The sequence below is a fragment of the Pteropus vampyrus genome, unplaced genomic scaffold (assembly GCF_000151845.1).
Source record: "Pteropus vampyrus isolate Shadow unplaced genomic scaffold, Pvam_2.0 Scaffold269, whole genome shotgun sequence".
Lineage (NCBI taxonomy): Eukaryota > Metazoa > Chordata > Mammalia > Chiroptera > Pteropodidae > Pteropus > Pteropus vampyrus.
This window is the reverse complement of record NW_011889050.1, coordinates 558,128-571,810: the sequence shown is the minus strand read 5'-3', so window position 1 is coordinate 571,810 and position 13,683 is coordinate 558,128. Positions and strand designations below refer to the sequence as shown.

The 13,683-nt window shown below is 35.5% G+C and overlaps 1 protein-coding gene across 4 annotated transcripts in view; it reads right to left on the bottom strand.

Moving 5' to 3' along the window:
* Window positions 1–13,683, bottom strand: part of EIF2AK3 (eukaryotic translation initiation factor 2 alpha kinase 3) — a 69,448-nt gene that overhangs the window by 43,299 nt on the left and 12,466 nt on the right. The gene's annotated exons all lie outside the window — the stretch shown is intronic.

Here is a 13,683-nt window from a genome sequence, read left to right as displayed (position 1 = left end):
TATTCTTCAAAAATGTCACTGTTGTAAAAGACAAAGTGTGGATAAATTCAGATTAAAAGAGGCTAACGTGACAAAAACAAAATGTACTACTTGACCCTAGAGTAGATGCTGTACTGGGATAGAGGATCCTATAAAAGACATTATTAGGTCAGCTGATGAAATCAGAATACGACAGTAGGTTAAAGAGTCAATATAAATTTATGAAGCTGATAACTGTACTGTGATTATGTAAGAGAATATCTGTATTAGAAAATACATGCTGAAGTATTTAGGAGTAAAGGGCCATGATAGATATTAAATTTATTTTCAAATGTTACAAGAAATAATGTGCATTGAGGGAGTGGGGAAGAGAGCACGAGTGACCACACAAGCCAGCAGCATGGGCAACATGAAGAGGGAGGGGCTGGTAGAGAGGCACTCAAATGATAAAGCAAAAAAGGTTTAGGCAGGTAAATCTGGCATGTAAGGGTGGTAGTGGGGGTACTGGTACCCCTTTTATTTGTGTATATTTTGTAGTTTGAAATTATCTTCAAATACAAGGTTAAAAAGAAAAAAGAAGAAAGATAAACAAGAGCCTTACAGGAGCTCTGTCATTAAAGCCAGACGACTATACCATAAAATCGAAGGTTCATCATAATGCTGGGTATCTAAAAATCTCCAATTGTTACTCTTTATTTAAAAAAAGTTTGATTTTTAATAAACTTTCAAATGACATCAGTATGTATCCCACCTCAGATTACCTTAGAGTTTCAGCATTACTATTTTATTCTTTGCTTTCTTATATTTCTTGATAATAGATAACAGATGCGATTTTCAAAAAATTTAAACTTTTACCTTTTGTAGAATGTCCAACTTGAAGTTGCCACTAAGAACAAAGACGGGTCAGTACACATACCTTATGATAACAATACATAGTACAGAGTCATATGACCTCTTATTTTGAGTTAGGTATGTTAGAAAATCAAGTATTTATTATTCTCTACCTTCCATATTATGTTAGGTATTCTATATTCTATTTATCAGAACAATAAATTCAAATTTTGATAAAAGTTAAAAAAATAGGTATTTCAGTTGTCCAGTCATGTCAACAGTAGTACCAGTTAAGTACAGCAGGGAAAGTAGGTGTGCATCAATAAAAGGAAGACCAAGAGGAGTTAATGGGACTGTAGGAAAAAGATAACATTCACTTGGATTTATTTCCTCTTTTCCGCTAAAGCAGTAGCAGGTGCTTAGGGAACACAATGGCTCCTAAATGCAAAAACACCCCTAAAACTATCAAACTAACAACATGGACTAAAATTCATCTTTGCTTGAAGAATGATCTATACTCCTCCAAATGTAAAAGAAAACAAACTTATCTGCAATTAAAAATACAGTTTAAGGAACACAGATGTTTTGATATGATTGACTTTATTGTGAAAAACTGTCTTATTTTACTTTAAAAGTTAAATCTTCACCAGCATTAATGAGAAAAGTAGAAAAATCAACAACAGATAAGCATTATGATTCAATACTGAATCATACTGTCATATTTCTGGATTATGATTTTATAAGTTCACTCTTAAATAGCTGCTCTTCACTAATTGGTTGCTTATGAGTCATACACATGGCTGTTAACCTCTGCACCAATCTTTGTAAAATCTTTCAGGCTGCATATGAGAAAGCAGATGGTGCTTTTCCTTGAGAGCCACAAGAAGCAGTATATGCATTCAGTTCAGGTGGAGAGATGACATCACCTCTCACAAGAGCATTACCTCACCACCCCCAGCATAGGAATGAGTCACCGGATAGTTAGCTGCAAATCTCTTGGTAGAAAAAAATGTAGGTTACGGTGATGCATTTTCACATTCCACTGATTTGTCCCTGTAAGCAGCTATTTGTTCTGATTCGCTGCTCTGCATCTTAAACTAATTGTGTGACTTCAGTCATTTAAAAAATCCCACTAAAACCAATCTATCCCCGAAGCACTTTTTTCTGTTTTCTTGACTAACCACCCTCTACCTGAATTTTTAAATGTTAGAGGTTCTACAGTCTTGATTGCAGGTGGTCTTCTCACCCTACTCTCTTTCACGGTAATTGCTCTTCTCAGTTGCCATGACACTAGCAATTCCACTTTTTATCTTCAGCCCAGATCTTTCCTCTGTGAGCACTAGGCCCATACAAACAGCTTGGAGAGCTCTCTCAGCCACCTGGAACTCACCATAACTAAGCAAACCCATGTCTTTCCTCTTTATACCTGTACTTAATTTACTACTAAATCCTTCTTTGGTCTTTTAATTCTGTAAAGACTTTCCTCCTTGGACTTCTCTTAAATCCATCACTCTACTTTACTCCATTTCCTCTGTCACCACCCCAATCCAAACTATCATCCCATCTGTATTAATTCTATGTAGTGTCTCAACTAGTCTCCCGACTTCTGCTCTTGTTTCTTTTCCAGGCCATTCTCCATAGTCAGGACAGACCATTCATGGTCAGTACATTGTCAGGATAGTTGGTACAGTACAGGAGAGACTGTTTTTAGTAGGATTTAGGAATTTTCCTGCTTTCTTCCCAAACTGCTAGTTGGATGTGAATACTTTATAAATACTTCCACAATTAGAGATAACTGGCTTATAATACAAATGCCTCACAGAGACAACCCTTTGCTTCATTAGAGTCTCACAGCAAAAGAGAACATTGAAAACTCTTTCTGTTTTGACTATGAAGGAATCTCTTCACTCAAAATCCTTCATTTGTTTCCCATGGCGCAAGGTAAAATCCAAAATGCTTAACTGACCTTACTAGATGCTGAATACCCTGGCCTCCTTCGACAGGCTTATCTGTAATACTCTCCCCCAACTCTCATCCTTGTGCCATTCTCACCTTCTTTCAGTTCCCTGAGCACAACGTGATAACTCCTGCTAAAGGCCTTGGCTCAGGCTATTCCCTCTTCCCTGCCTCTCCACCCATTTCTTGCCCAGGCAGCCCCTTCTGCTCATGGCTCTCAATTGTGAACATCATTTCTTCTGAGAGGCCTTCTCTGACCTCTCAGTGCAGTAGGTCTGGGATCCTTGCCAAGTCTGTTAGTTACACCTTTCCTGCGGCAGTTACCAAAACTCGATGACATTATGTGCACTATAATTATTTCATAGCCGTCCCCCCAGCTGACTTGACATAGTGCCATGTAAGTTTCTCAAGAGTAAGAGTCGCATCTGTCCTGGGCACTGCTGTACCTCAGCGCACAACCCTGCAAGACTCCCCATCCCCTTAAAAATGAGTTCAGTTTTGGATGCCTTAGGTTCAAGTACCTTTGACTTTCCCACTAGGGTTGTTTAAGAGGTAGTTAAGTGCTTGCAGTGTGCAGGCACTAACTACAGGATGTCTTTGAGTAATTATTCTTGATAAAGCAAATTAAGAATTATAATTATTAGTACACGAAACACAAATACATTGTAAATAGTAAGGTATTTCAAAAAACATGAAATACTGGAAAGAGAGCAAAGAATAAACCCAAAGACCTAGGGTTGAGCCTTTATTACATCGGACAAATCTCTGAACCATTTTGAGTCCAAATTTTCTCATCTGAAAAACGGGGGTTAATAAGAACATTTACTTTTCAAGGCTGTGTTAGGGATAAAATAAGAGTGGATTTCCTATCACTTGGCAAACTATAAAGTGCTAATCAAACAATAGCTGATGTTGATGTAAAAGGCTGCTTCTGTGAACCTCCAATGTAATTCAAGTCTGTGTGCATTTGTGTACTTTTATTAAAGAACAATGTTAAATTCATCATGAGCCTTCTCTTACTTTATCAGAAAACTTCTCAAAATAACTATGATTCATTAACACCAAATTGCAAAAATTTCAAAAGAAGTTTCAGAATTCAAATAGTTGTTCCAAAAGTAAATTCAAAGAGAAAGAGTAGAAAGCTCAATTGTGCCATGTTGATTCTTTCCTTCTCAGCCCTGGATCCACAACACCTATTTAAAAACACAGCTTCAAAACTAAATAAAGATGAATTCAATGTAAGAATTAAATATATCGAACTGTTACCAGCCTTTGATTTACCAGAAGTCTCTATCAGCCCTAAATATAGAGGTTCTAAAGGATCATAAAGTACTTTATCACAAAGATAAACAATATTAAGTAAAAGTTAATAGGCATATTTTTGTATATTTTAATTCTTCAAAAATGATAGTTACGTATAGGAGATAAAGTTGTAGCTCTTAATAAACCAATATGAACAACTGACTAGATGCCAGAATTGACTATTTGTGACTTTTAAAAAAAGTTCCAACATTGTTGTATTGAGAAAATACTTTTTTTATTTCTCTGAAAACATTTAAATTACCATGTTGGGGCGAGTAAAGGAAGCTTCTTTGCTAAAAGAAAATTGTTCCTGGGAACCATACTTCAAAGACTAAGGAAGATGATCTAATAGGAGGGTTATGAGATCTTTAGTTGGAGAAGGCAACCCACGTGACTTAAAAGGAAATGTAGATTAAAAAAAAAAAAAGGAAATGCAGAAGCAAAAAACAAACCCAAGTGATTTCTTATTTATTATCTTCAAAGATTGTCAATTAATGCCCAAGAGCAGTGAGATACCAAGTAGATAATAATTGTTTTATTCTTTCTTTCCTTAATCTATAGTCAACCTACAAAACAAAATACCTCAAAGAAAATTACTAGAGTGTTTCAGCATACTTTTTACATTCATGATGAAAAACACAGATTTTAGAAACTATTCCTGCCTTCGTTTAGATTAATAATACATTCATAAAGTATATAAAGTATGCATGAGAAGTCAATTTCTTAAAAAATAGGGTCAAATCAATTTCTCAATTGGCAACAAGCATGCTGGAATAAATTGGTTTGGTTAACAGCATTGCTTTCAGCCATGCTAAGAGATTAATAAAACAAAATTGAATCAAAGCACTGTTTCATTCCTATAATTAAAAGAGAAGCAATTAACCTAAGTAATTAGTCAAATATTGGCTTGCTACATGATTGACAGTGACTTTTCACAAGAAACCATTTTAGATGACATAGCCAGGCTTAAAATGTGCTAGTTTACATACAAATGAAGTGAGAGTCTTTAAAAGAGATTACAGATCTTCTCTTAATAAAGCAATACTCAAAGGGTCTACTAATGGACTCTTTGTGAACAAATCAGTAACCGTGAAATGTGTGCTCTTTCCAAAACCTCCCCCAATCTTTGAAGGTCCTATTTAACGAATGGAGTCTGATGCAGGCGGGGAGGAGGTTGGAGAGCTCCAGCATCATGGTTGTCTGTTTCTGCACCTGTCTGAAACAGAAAGGCGGTATCCCTTGGGGAGGAGCATGCCTAAAATAAAACAAAACCCCAAACTCTAACTATAGAGTTGTTTGTTCTTTTTAAGAGGAAAAAGGGGTCATTTTAACAGAAAACCGAAACGAAAAACAAATATGGTTATCTTTAAATAAAGAAGAGATAAAGATATCATCTAAGGACAAACTAGTTATATACACACAATTATAATATGCATTCTAAATAAAGAAAACGAAGGTCTTTGTATTGATGAATGTGTTCCAAGATACAGAGAAGTAAATAGTTCAAGTATACTATATCTACTTAGATTTGGTAAAGTGTGGTCCAAATGCCACCCAAAGACCCCAAAGAAAAGCTATGCTAATATGTTACAAAACAAAATAAAATTTTAAGACAATGAGGAACCACAGCCAAAATGTCCTTAGTGCTTTTTCGAGGTTGAATCTGCATATAAATTATCAAAGGAAAGCAAATCTAGTTTCATCTCAGGTGATCCTTTTGAAAATTAAAAACAAAATTCTTAGCTACTATCAGAAGTATTAGGCTTAGAACCTAGGGCACATCTCTTAAAGCTAATAGTACACCTTAGGTTCATCATTTATTCTAATACACACACTCAGTTTTAGCTTGGTTTATATCGGTATTCTTTTGAGGAAGTTTGTGAATACCTAGTTAAGAAGAAAGAACAACAAATCAGATCTGTGTCCCAGGGCACCTCAACCTTCCTGCAATATACAATTCATTCTAAATATAATACAAAACACTTGTTTTTAATAGAACCAAAAATCTCTCTTATCCTCTGGGAACTTATTTTTTTCATTGACATAATCCGACTACCACTAAAGCAACATTATACACTATTTTATATGCCTTTTCAATCAGAAAAGGTTAAGGACAACATAAGAGTAGGCCAGGAGACAATGAGATAGGCACATAATGGTAATTTCTAATGAATTTGTGTTTGGTTTTAAAAAGAATCCTTAAATGTACTGCAAAGGGAAGTTCAAAAATGCCTCCAGATAATTTATTTGGGTATTTCATGTATTTGACGGCATCTGATTCCTGGATGTAGTCAGGCAAGCCTCAGTTCAATCCCAGCTTTATCATCTAGTCAGTTTGTGACTTCAAGCAAATTAATTCTCTGAGCTTCTGTTTCCTTTTCTACAAAATGAGACCAACATATGAACCTCAAGAGAATCACTATGTGGATTACACTGCTTACAAACTATGAACACTGTATGTAGAGTATATCACATGTGTATTATAATGGTGGGAGCAATGCTCCTGTCATTAATATATCTACACAGTGAACACATAGTCCCATGAACTCAGGGAAACAGTAAGTTGTAGTAAACCTATCATGTTATCATAGATGGTTCAACACCTTTAGATTTTCTATTTTTTTCTATAAAGTAGAAAATTTAAGTCTAGATAATGCAAAAGGGTCACAGGATTCTTCTTCTGCAGTGGATGCTAGCTGGCCAGCGAGCTATTCATTTGTTGTGCAAAGGCGACTTTGAAACTTTTTGAATATGCTAGTGATTCAACATTTCAATGTGTTCTATCCAGAGGATCTAGGGTTGGGGATGGGCAGGAAGAAGAATATTTAAAACAAGAGAGCACTGATAAACCACAGAAAATGGTAAGGACTAGTGACAATGAGAAAGTTGAACTGTAGTTAAAAACCAGCTAATATGGTGGCAGGTCCAAGATGCTGGCAGAAGAGGATGCTGAGCTCACTCCCTCCCAAGAACACATCAAATGTACACCTACGTTTAGAGCAACTTCTCCTGAGAGACAACAGAGAGCCAAATGAAGAGCTTTTGTACAACAAATGACAGAGAGAGACAGCATGGAGAAGGGTAGAGAGCCATGAGAGCTCTCCGGGAGCTGAGGGTACTCTCCAGGACAGGAGAAACTGGTGAGTAACCATTGTTTACATTTCCCCTGCACAGGGATAGTGGATGTAAGCTCTATCCAGGTTCTCTGGCCAACCTGCAAGGCCGCTGTAGCGTGTCCCCAGACATCCCACCAGAACTAGATCCAACAGGAACAGTAGGCTGGCACAGCATACACATGGGGCCCCTCCACCTTAGACTGATCCAGTGAATACAGCAGGGTGCTGTGGTGTGCATCCACTGGGCTACGTGCATGCAGAGCTCTCCTGCATGGAGCGGGTGCAGAACTAGCAAAGTGCAACAGTGCATGCACACAGGGCTGCCCCATCTGGAGAAAGTGTATAGCTAGTAGGGTAGTACGATGCACACACTCAGAGAAGCCCCATCCAGACCCAGCTCAGGCAACAGACAATTAAAATAACAGGGCATGCCAAGTGCTCTAGGCAGACCTGCTCGGACCAGGAGGACAAGAAAGTGGGCACATACCAGGCCCCATACCTTCAGACCAGACAACACACCAAGTGTCGCACATGCCTGCCCCAACTATGACTGGCCTGCTTCAAAACCATCCAGCGTAGTCTACAGAGAGGCCACTTTTTCAAGACTGGGAGAGAGAGCTATCTCATCTAACTCACAGTAACAAACACAAAAAGTCAAACAAAACGGGAGACAAAAGAATATGCCCCAAATGAAGGAACGAGAAAATTTTAAAAAATAACAAAAACAGAGAAAAATTCTAATGAAACAAAGATAAGTAATTGCATGATAAAGAATTCAAAGAAATAGTCATACGGATGCTCAACAAACTTGAGAGTAGGATAGAGGAACTCAGAGAGCACTTCAATAAGGAGCTAGAAAATGTAATAAAGAACCAATTAGCAATGATGACTACAATGACTGAAGAATATATTAGAAGGAATCGACAGTAGATTAGTTAATATAAAGAGATTAGCTACCTGAAAGACAGAGTAATGAAAATGACTGAATCAGAACAGCAAAATGAAAAAAGAGTTTAAAAAAATGAGGATAGTATAAAGGATCTCTGGGATAACATCAAGCACTCTAACATTCACATTATAGGGATTCCAGAAGAAAAGAGAGGGAAATGGGCAGAAAGTATATTTGAAGAAATAATGGTTGAAAACGTCCTAATCTGGGGAAGGAAACAGACATCCAGGTCCAGGAAGCACAGAGGGGTCCAAACAAGGTGAACCCAAAGAGGCCTACACCAAGGTATATTATAATTAAAACGACAAAAGTTAAGGATAAAGAAACTATCTGTAAGGCAGCAAAAAGGAAAGAACAAGTTACATACAAGGGAAATCCCATAAGGCTATGGGCCGATTTCTCAGGAGCAACTTTACAGGTCAAAATGTAGTGGCAGGAAATATTTAAAGTGCTGAAAGAAAAGAATCTACAACCTAGAATACTGTATCCAGCAATGTTACATTCAAGACTGAAGAAGAGATAAAAAGTTTCCCAGACAAGCAAAAACTAAAGGAGTTCACACCACTGGCTTTACAAGAAACATTAAAGGGTCTTCTTTGTGCAGAAAAGATTAGGCCATAACCAGAAGTAAGAAAACATGGGAAATAAAAAAAAAATCTCACTGGTAAAGGGAAATATATAATTGAGTGAATCGACCACTTAAAAAGCTAATATCAAGGTTAAAAGACAAAAGTAGCAAAACTGAACATAACTACAATAAATAGGGGATACACAAAACAAAAAGAGATAAAACATGACATCAAAAACAAAGTGAAGAAAAGAGAGGGAGTGCTATTAGAATGTAGTGCTATTAGAATGCACTTGAACTTAAATGTCTATAAGCTTAAAATAGATTACTATATAGATGGATATATATGAACCTCATGGTAACCAAAAACATATTAAAAACACAAAAAATAAAAAGAAAGGAATCCAAAGAAAACCAGCAAATCAAAAGGAAAGAGATCAAGTGAAAAAGGAAGAGAACAATAAAACAACCAAAAAACAATTAACAAAATATCAATAAGCACATACCCATCAATAATTACTTTAAATATAAATGGATAAATGCTTCAATCAAAAGACATAGGGTGGCAAAATGGATAAAAAAAACAAGAACTATCTATATGTTGCCTACAAGAGACTCACTTTAGATCAAAATACATGCACAAAGTAAAGGCAAAGAGAAGAAAAAAGATATCCCAGGTTATAGAAATTAAAAGAAATGGGGCAGCAATTATCATATCTGACAAAATAGACATTTAAACAAAGACTTTAACAAGAGACAAAGGGCATTACATAATGATAAAGGTGTCAGTTCAAGAGAAGGATATAACATTCATAAATATTTACACACCCAACACAGGAGCATCAAAGAGGAAATCAAACAGGAAATAAACTATCTTAAGACAAATGAAAATGCAAGCACACCTTTAAGATTTTATGGAATGCAGCAAAAGCAGTTCTAAGAGGAAAGATCATAGCTTATTCATGCCTACCTCAAGAAGCAAGAAAAATCACAAATAAACAATCCAACTTAACACCTAAAGGAACTAGAAAAAGAAGAACAAACAAGACCCAAAGTAAGTTGAAAGAAGGAATTAATAAAGATCAGAGTGGAAATAAACAAAATAGAGACTAGAAAACAATAGAAAAGAACAATGAAACTAAGAGTTGATTCTTTAAAGGGATAAATAAAATTGATAAACCTCTAGCAAGACTCATTAAGGAAATAAGAGAGTTCAAACAAATAAAATCAGAAATGGAAGAGGAGAGATTACAACCGATACCACAGAAATACAAAGGATTGCTAAACTATACTATGTACAATTAATTGCCAATGAACTAGACAATCTAGAAGAAATTGACAAATTTCTATAAACATATAACCTTCCAAGACTAAACCAGGAAGAAAAGAGAATCTGAAGAGACTGTTTACTAGCAATGAAATTGAAGGAGTGATTTAAAAAACTCCCAACAAAAAAAAGCCCAAGGGCAGACAGTATCACAGATGAATTCTACTATACATTTAAAGAAGAATTAATACCTACACTTCTCAAATTTCCAAAAAGTGAAGAGGAAGGAATGCTTCCAAATTCATTCTATGAGATCAGCATTACACTGATATCAAAATCAAAGACACCACAAAAAGAGAATATCACAGGCCAATATCCCTGATAAACATAGATGCAAAAACTCTCAACAAAATACCAGCAAACTGAATTCAACAATAAATTAAAATGATTATACACCATAACCAAGTGGGATTTATACTGAGGGTACAAGGGTGGTTTAACATCTGCAAAACAATTAATGTCATTCATCAAATCAACAAAACCAAGAATAAAAATCATATTTATCATCTCAATAGATGTAGAAAAAGCATTTGACAAAATTCAACATCAATTTATGATAAAAGCTCTCAATAAAGTGGGTATACAAGGAACCTGCCTCAACATGATAAAGGTTATATATGACAAGTCTACAGTTAATATACACAATAATGAAAAGTTGAAAGATTTTCCTCTAAGATCAGGAACAATACAAAGATGCCCACTCTCACCACTATTATTCAAGATAATACAAGGATGCCCACTCTCACCCCTATTATTCAAGATAATATGGGAAGTCCAAGGCACAGCAATCAGCAAAATAAATAGATAGATAGATAGATAGATAGATAGATAGATAGATAGATAGATAGATAAGTAAATAAATAAAAGCGACCAAATTGGAAAGGAAGAAGTAAAACTGCCACTATTTGCAGATGACTTGATAGTTATATAGAACAACTGAAAGAATCCATCAAACAAATAGAATAAACAAATTCAGTAAAGTAGCAGGATACAAAATTAATATATACAGAAATCTGTCACATTTCTATACACTAATAATGAATGATCAGCAGGAGAAATTGAGAAAACAATCCCAGTTATAACTGCATTAAAAAAAAGATAAAATACTTAGGAATAAATTTAACCAAGGAGATCAAAGATCTGTACTGAGAAATATAAGACATTGAAGAAAAAAGGGAAGAGGTTTAATATTGTTAAAATGACCATACTATCCAAAGCAATCTATAGATTCAATGTGATCCCTATCAAAACACCAATGGCATTCTTCTCAGAACTAAAACAAACAATATTAAAATTTAAATGGACTCATAAAGACCACAAATAGCCAAAGTGATTTTGAGAAAGAACAAAGTTGGAAGCATCATGCTCTCTGATTTCAAACTATTCTACAGAGCTATAATAAAATGGGATGGTACTAGCATAAAAACAGACATACAGATCAATGGAACACAATAGAGAGCCCCAAAATAAACCCTCACTTAATATGGTCAATTAATCTATGACACAGGAGGCAAAAATATGCAATAGAGAAATGACAGTCTCTTCAACTTTTTTCCAGTTGGGAAAACTGGATACATGCAAAAAAATGAAACTGGACCACTCTCTTAGACCGTACACAAATATAAACTCAAAATAAATTAAAGACTTAAATGTAAGAGCTGAAACCATAAAAATTTTCTCCTGGAAGAAAATAAAGGTAGTAAGCTATTTGACATCAGTCTGAGTAACATCTTTTTGGATATGTCTTCTTGAGCAAGGGAAATAAAAAGCAAATTAAACAAATGGGACTTCATCAAACTAAATGGCTTTTGCACAGTGAAGAAAACCATAACAAAGACAACCTACTGAATGAGAGAATATATTTGCAAATAATACATCAGATTAGGAGTTGATATCTAAAACACATAAGGAACTCATACAACTCAATAACAAAAAAATAAACACTCTGGTCAAAAAATGGGCAGAAGACATGAAAAGACATTTCTCTAAAGAGGACATACGGATGGCCAACAGACATATGAAAAGATGCTCAATGTCACTAATCATCAGGGAAATGCAAATCAAGACCACAGTGAGATATCACCTCACACCTGTCAGAATGGTTATTATCAAAAAGTCAACAAATAACACGTGTTGGTGAGGATGTGGAGAAAAAGGACCTTCATGCACTGCTGGTGGGACTGCAAATTGGTGCAGCCACTATGCAAATAGTCCGGAGATTCCTCAAAAAAGTAAAACTAGATCTACCACACGATCCATTAATTCTACTTCTGGACACTTATCCGAAGAAAACAAAAACACTAATTCAAGAAGACATATACACCCTTATGTTCATTGCAGCATTATTTACAATAGCCAAGATACGTAAGCAGCATAGGTGTCTATTGATAGATAATTGGATAAAGATGTGGTACATATATACAATGAAATATTGCTCGGCAATAAAAGATGAAATCTTGCCATTTGCAACAATATCGATGGAACTAGAGGGTATTATTCTAAGTGAAATAAGTCAGACAGAAAAAGACAAATACTGTATGGTTTCACTTAAATGCGAATCTTAAAAACAAACGAACAATGAGCAAACACAACAAAATAAAAACAGACTTATAGAAACAGAGATCAAAGAATGGTTATCAGACGGCCAAGGAAGTAGGGAATGGGTGAAAAAGGTAAAGCGTAATATAGTCAGTAATACTGTGGTAAGTTTTCAGTGACAGATGATTACTAGAATTAGAGGGGTGGTCACATTGTAAGGTATAAAAATGCTGAACCACTATATTGTACACCTGAAACTAATATAATATTCCATACCAACTATACTGAAATTTTTTAAAAATTAATTTAAAAGCCCAGCTAATATAATTGCTAGTTATAAGAAAACCTTCAAGTATGATTAGCTGCTTATAATTTCAACACACTCAATGGCACTCGTTATTAGAACTATTTGCAGTCTACTCTGTCATCCCATGCAATTTATCATTTGTGCATGTGTATATTCTAGTTTGCAAACACACACATGCTTTGCACCACTACAACACACTGTAATATTACCTCAGATGTAAACAGCTTACAATCTTCTGATTTTGCTGATCGTCTTTTATGTCTAGTTTAAAAATAAAGCAAAACATGCATGCCCAAGCATAATCCCCACAAAATACAGGTAAATGAATGTTTAGCTTGAGTAGTCATTGTCTGAATATTATAACTGATTCAAATTTTTTAATGTAATTTATAATCAAATTGCTATTTGTATTAATAATTCACAATACAACAGAAGGTCACTCTTCTCAAAAGATATTTTCAGTGTGCTGTCTGACGAACAGTAGGCCCTCTGAAAGTCTAGTCAGGGCTTAGCACACAGCAGACGTGGAGGTTGGGCAATGCCATCTCCCTAAGTACCTGCGTTGGTGCTCCAGAAAAAAATCCAGGCTAGGTTTACTGGAGAGCAGGTGGATCACTTAGTAGTTTTCCCATCAGAAAATTCAGTCACCACTAATCAGATCATTCTCAAGCCCCTCATGTTAAGTTTCATCCTTTTCCAATCAGAAAAGAAGCTTTTTGAAAGGGAAAGGCTGATAGTGACAGAAAATCAGAGTGCCTTACACAGTGTCCCACAGAAGCAACTTAATAAGGTAGAAGCTGAAGGAATTCT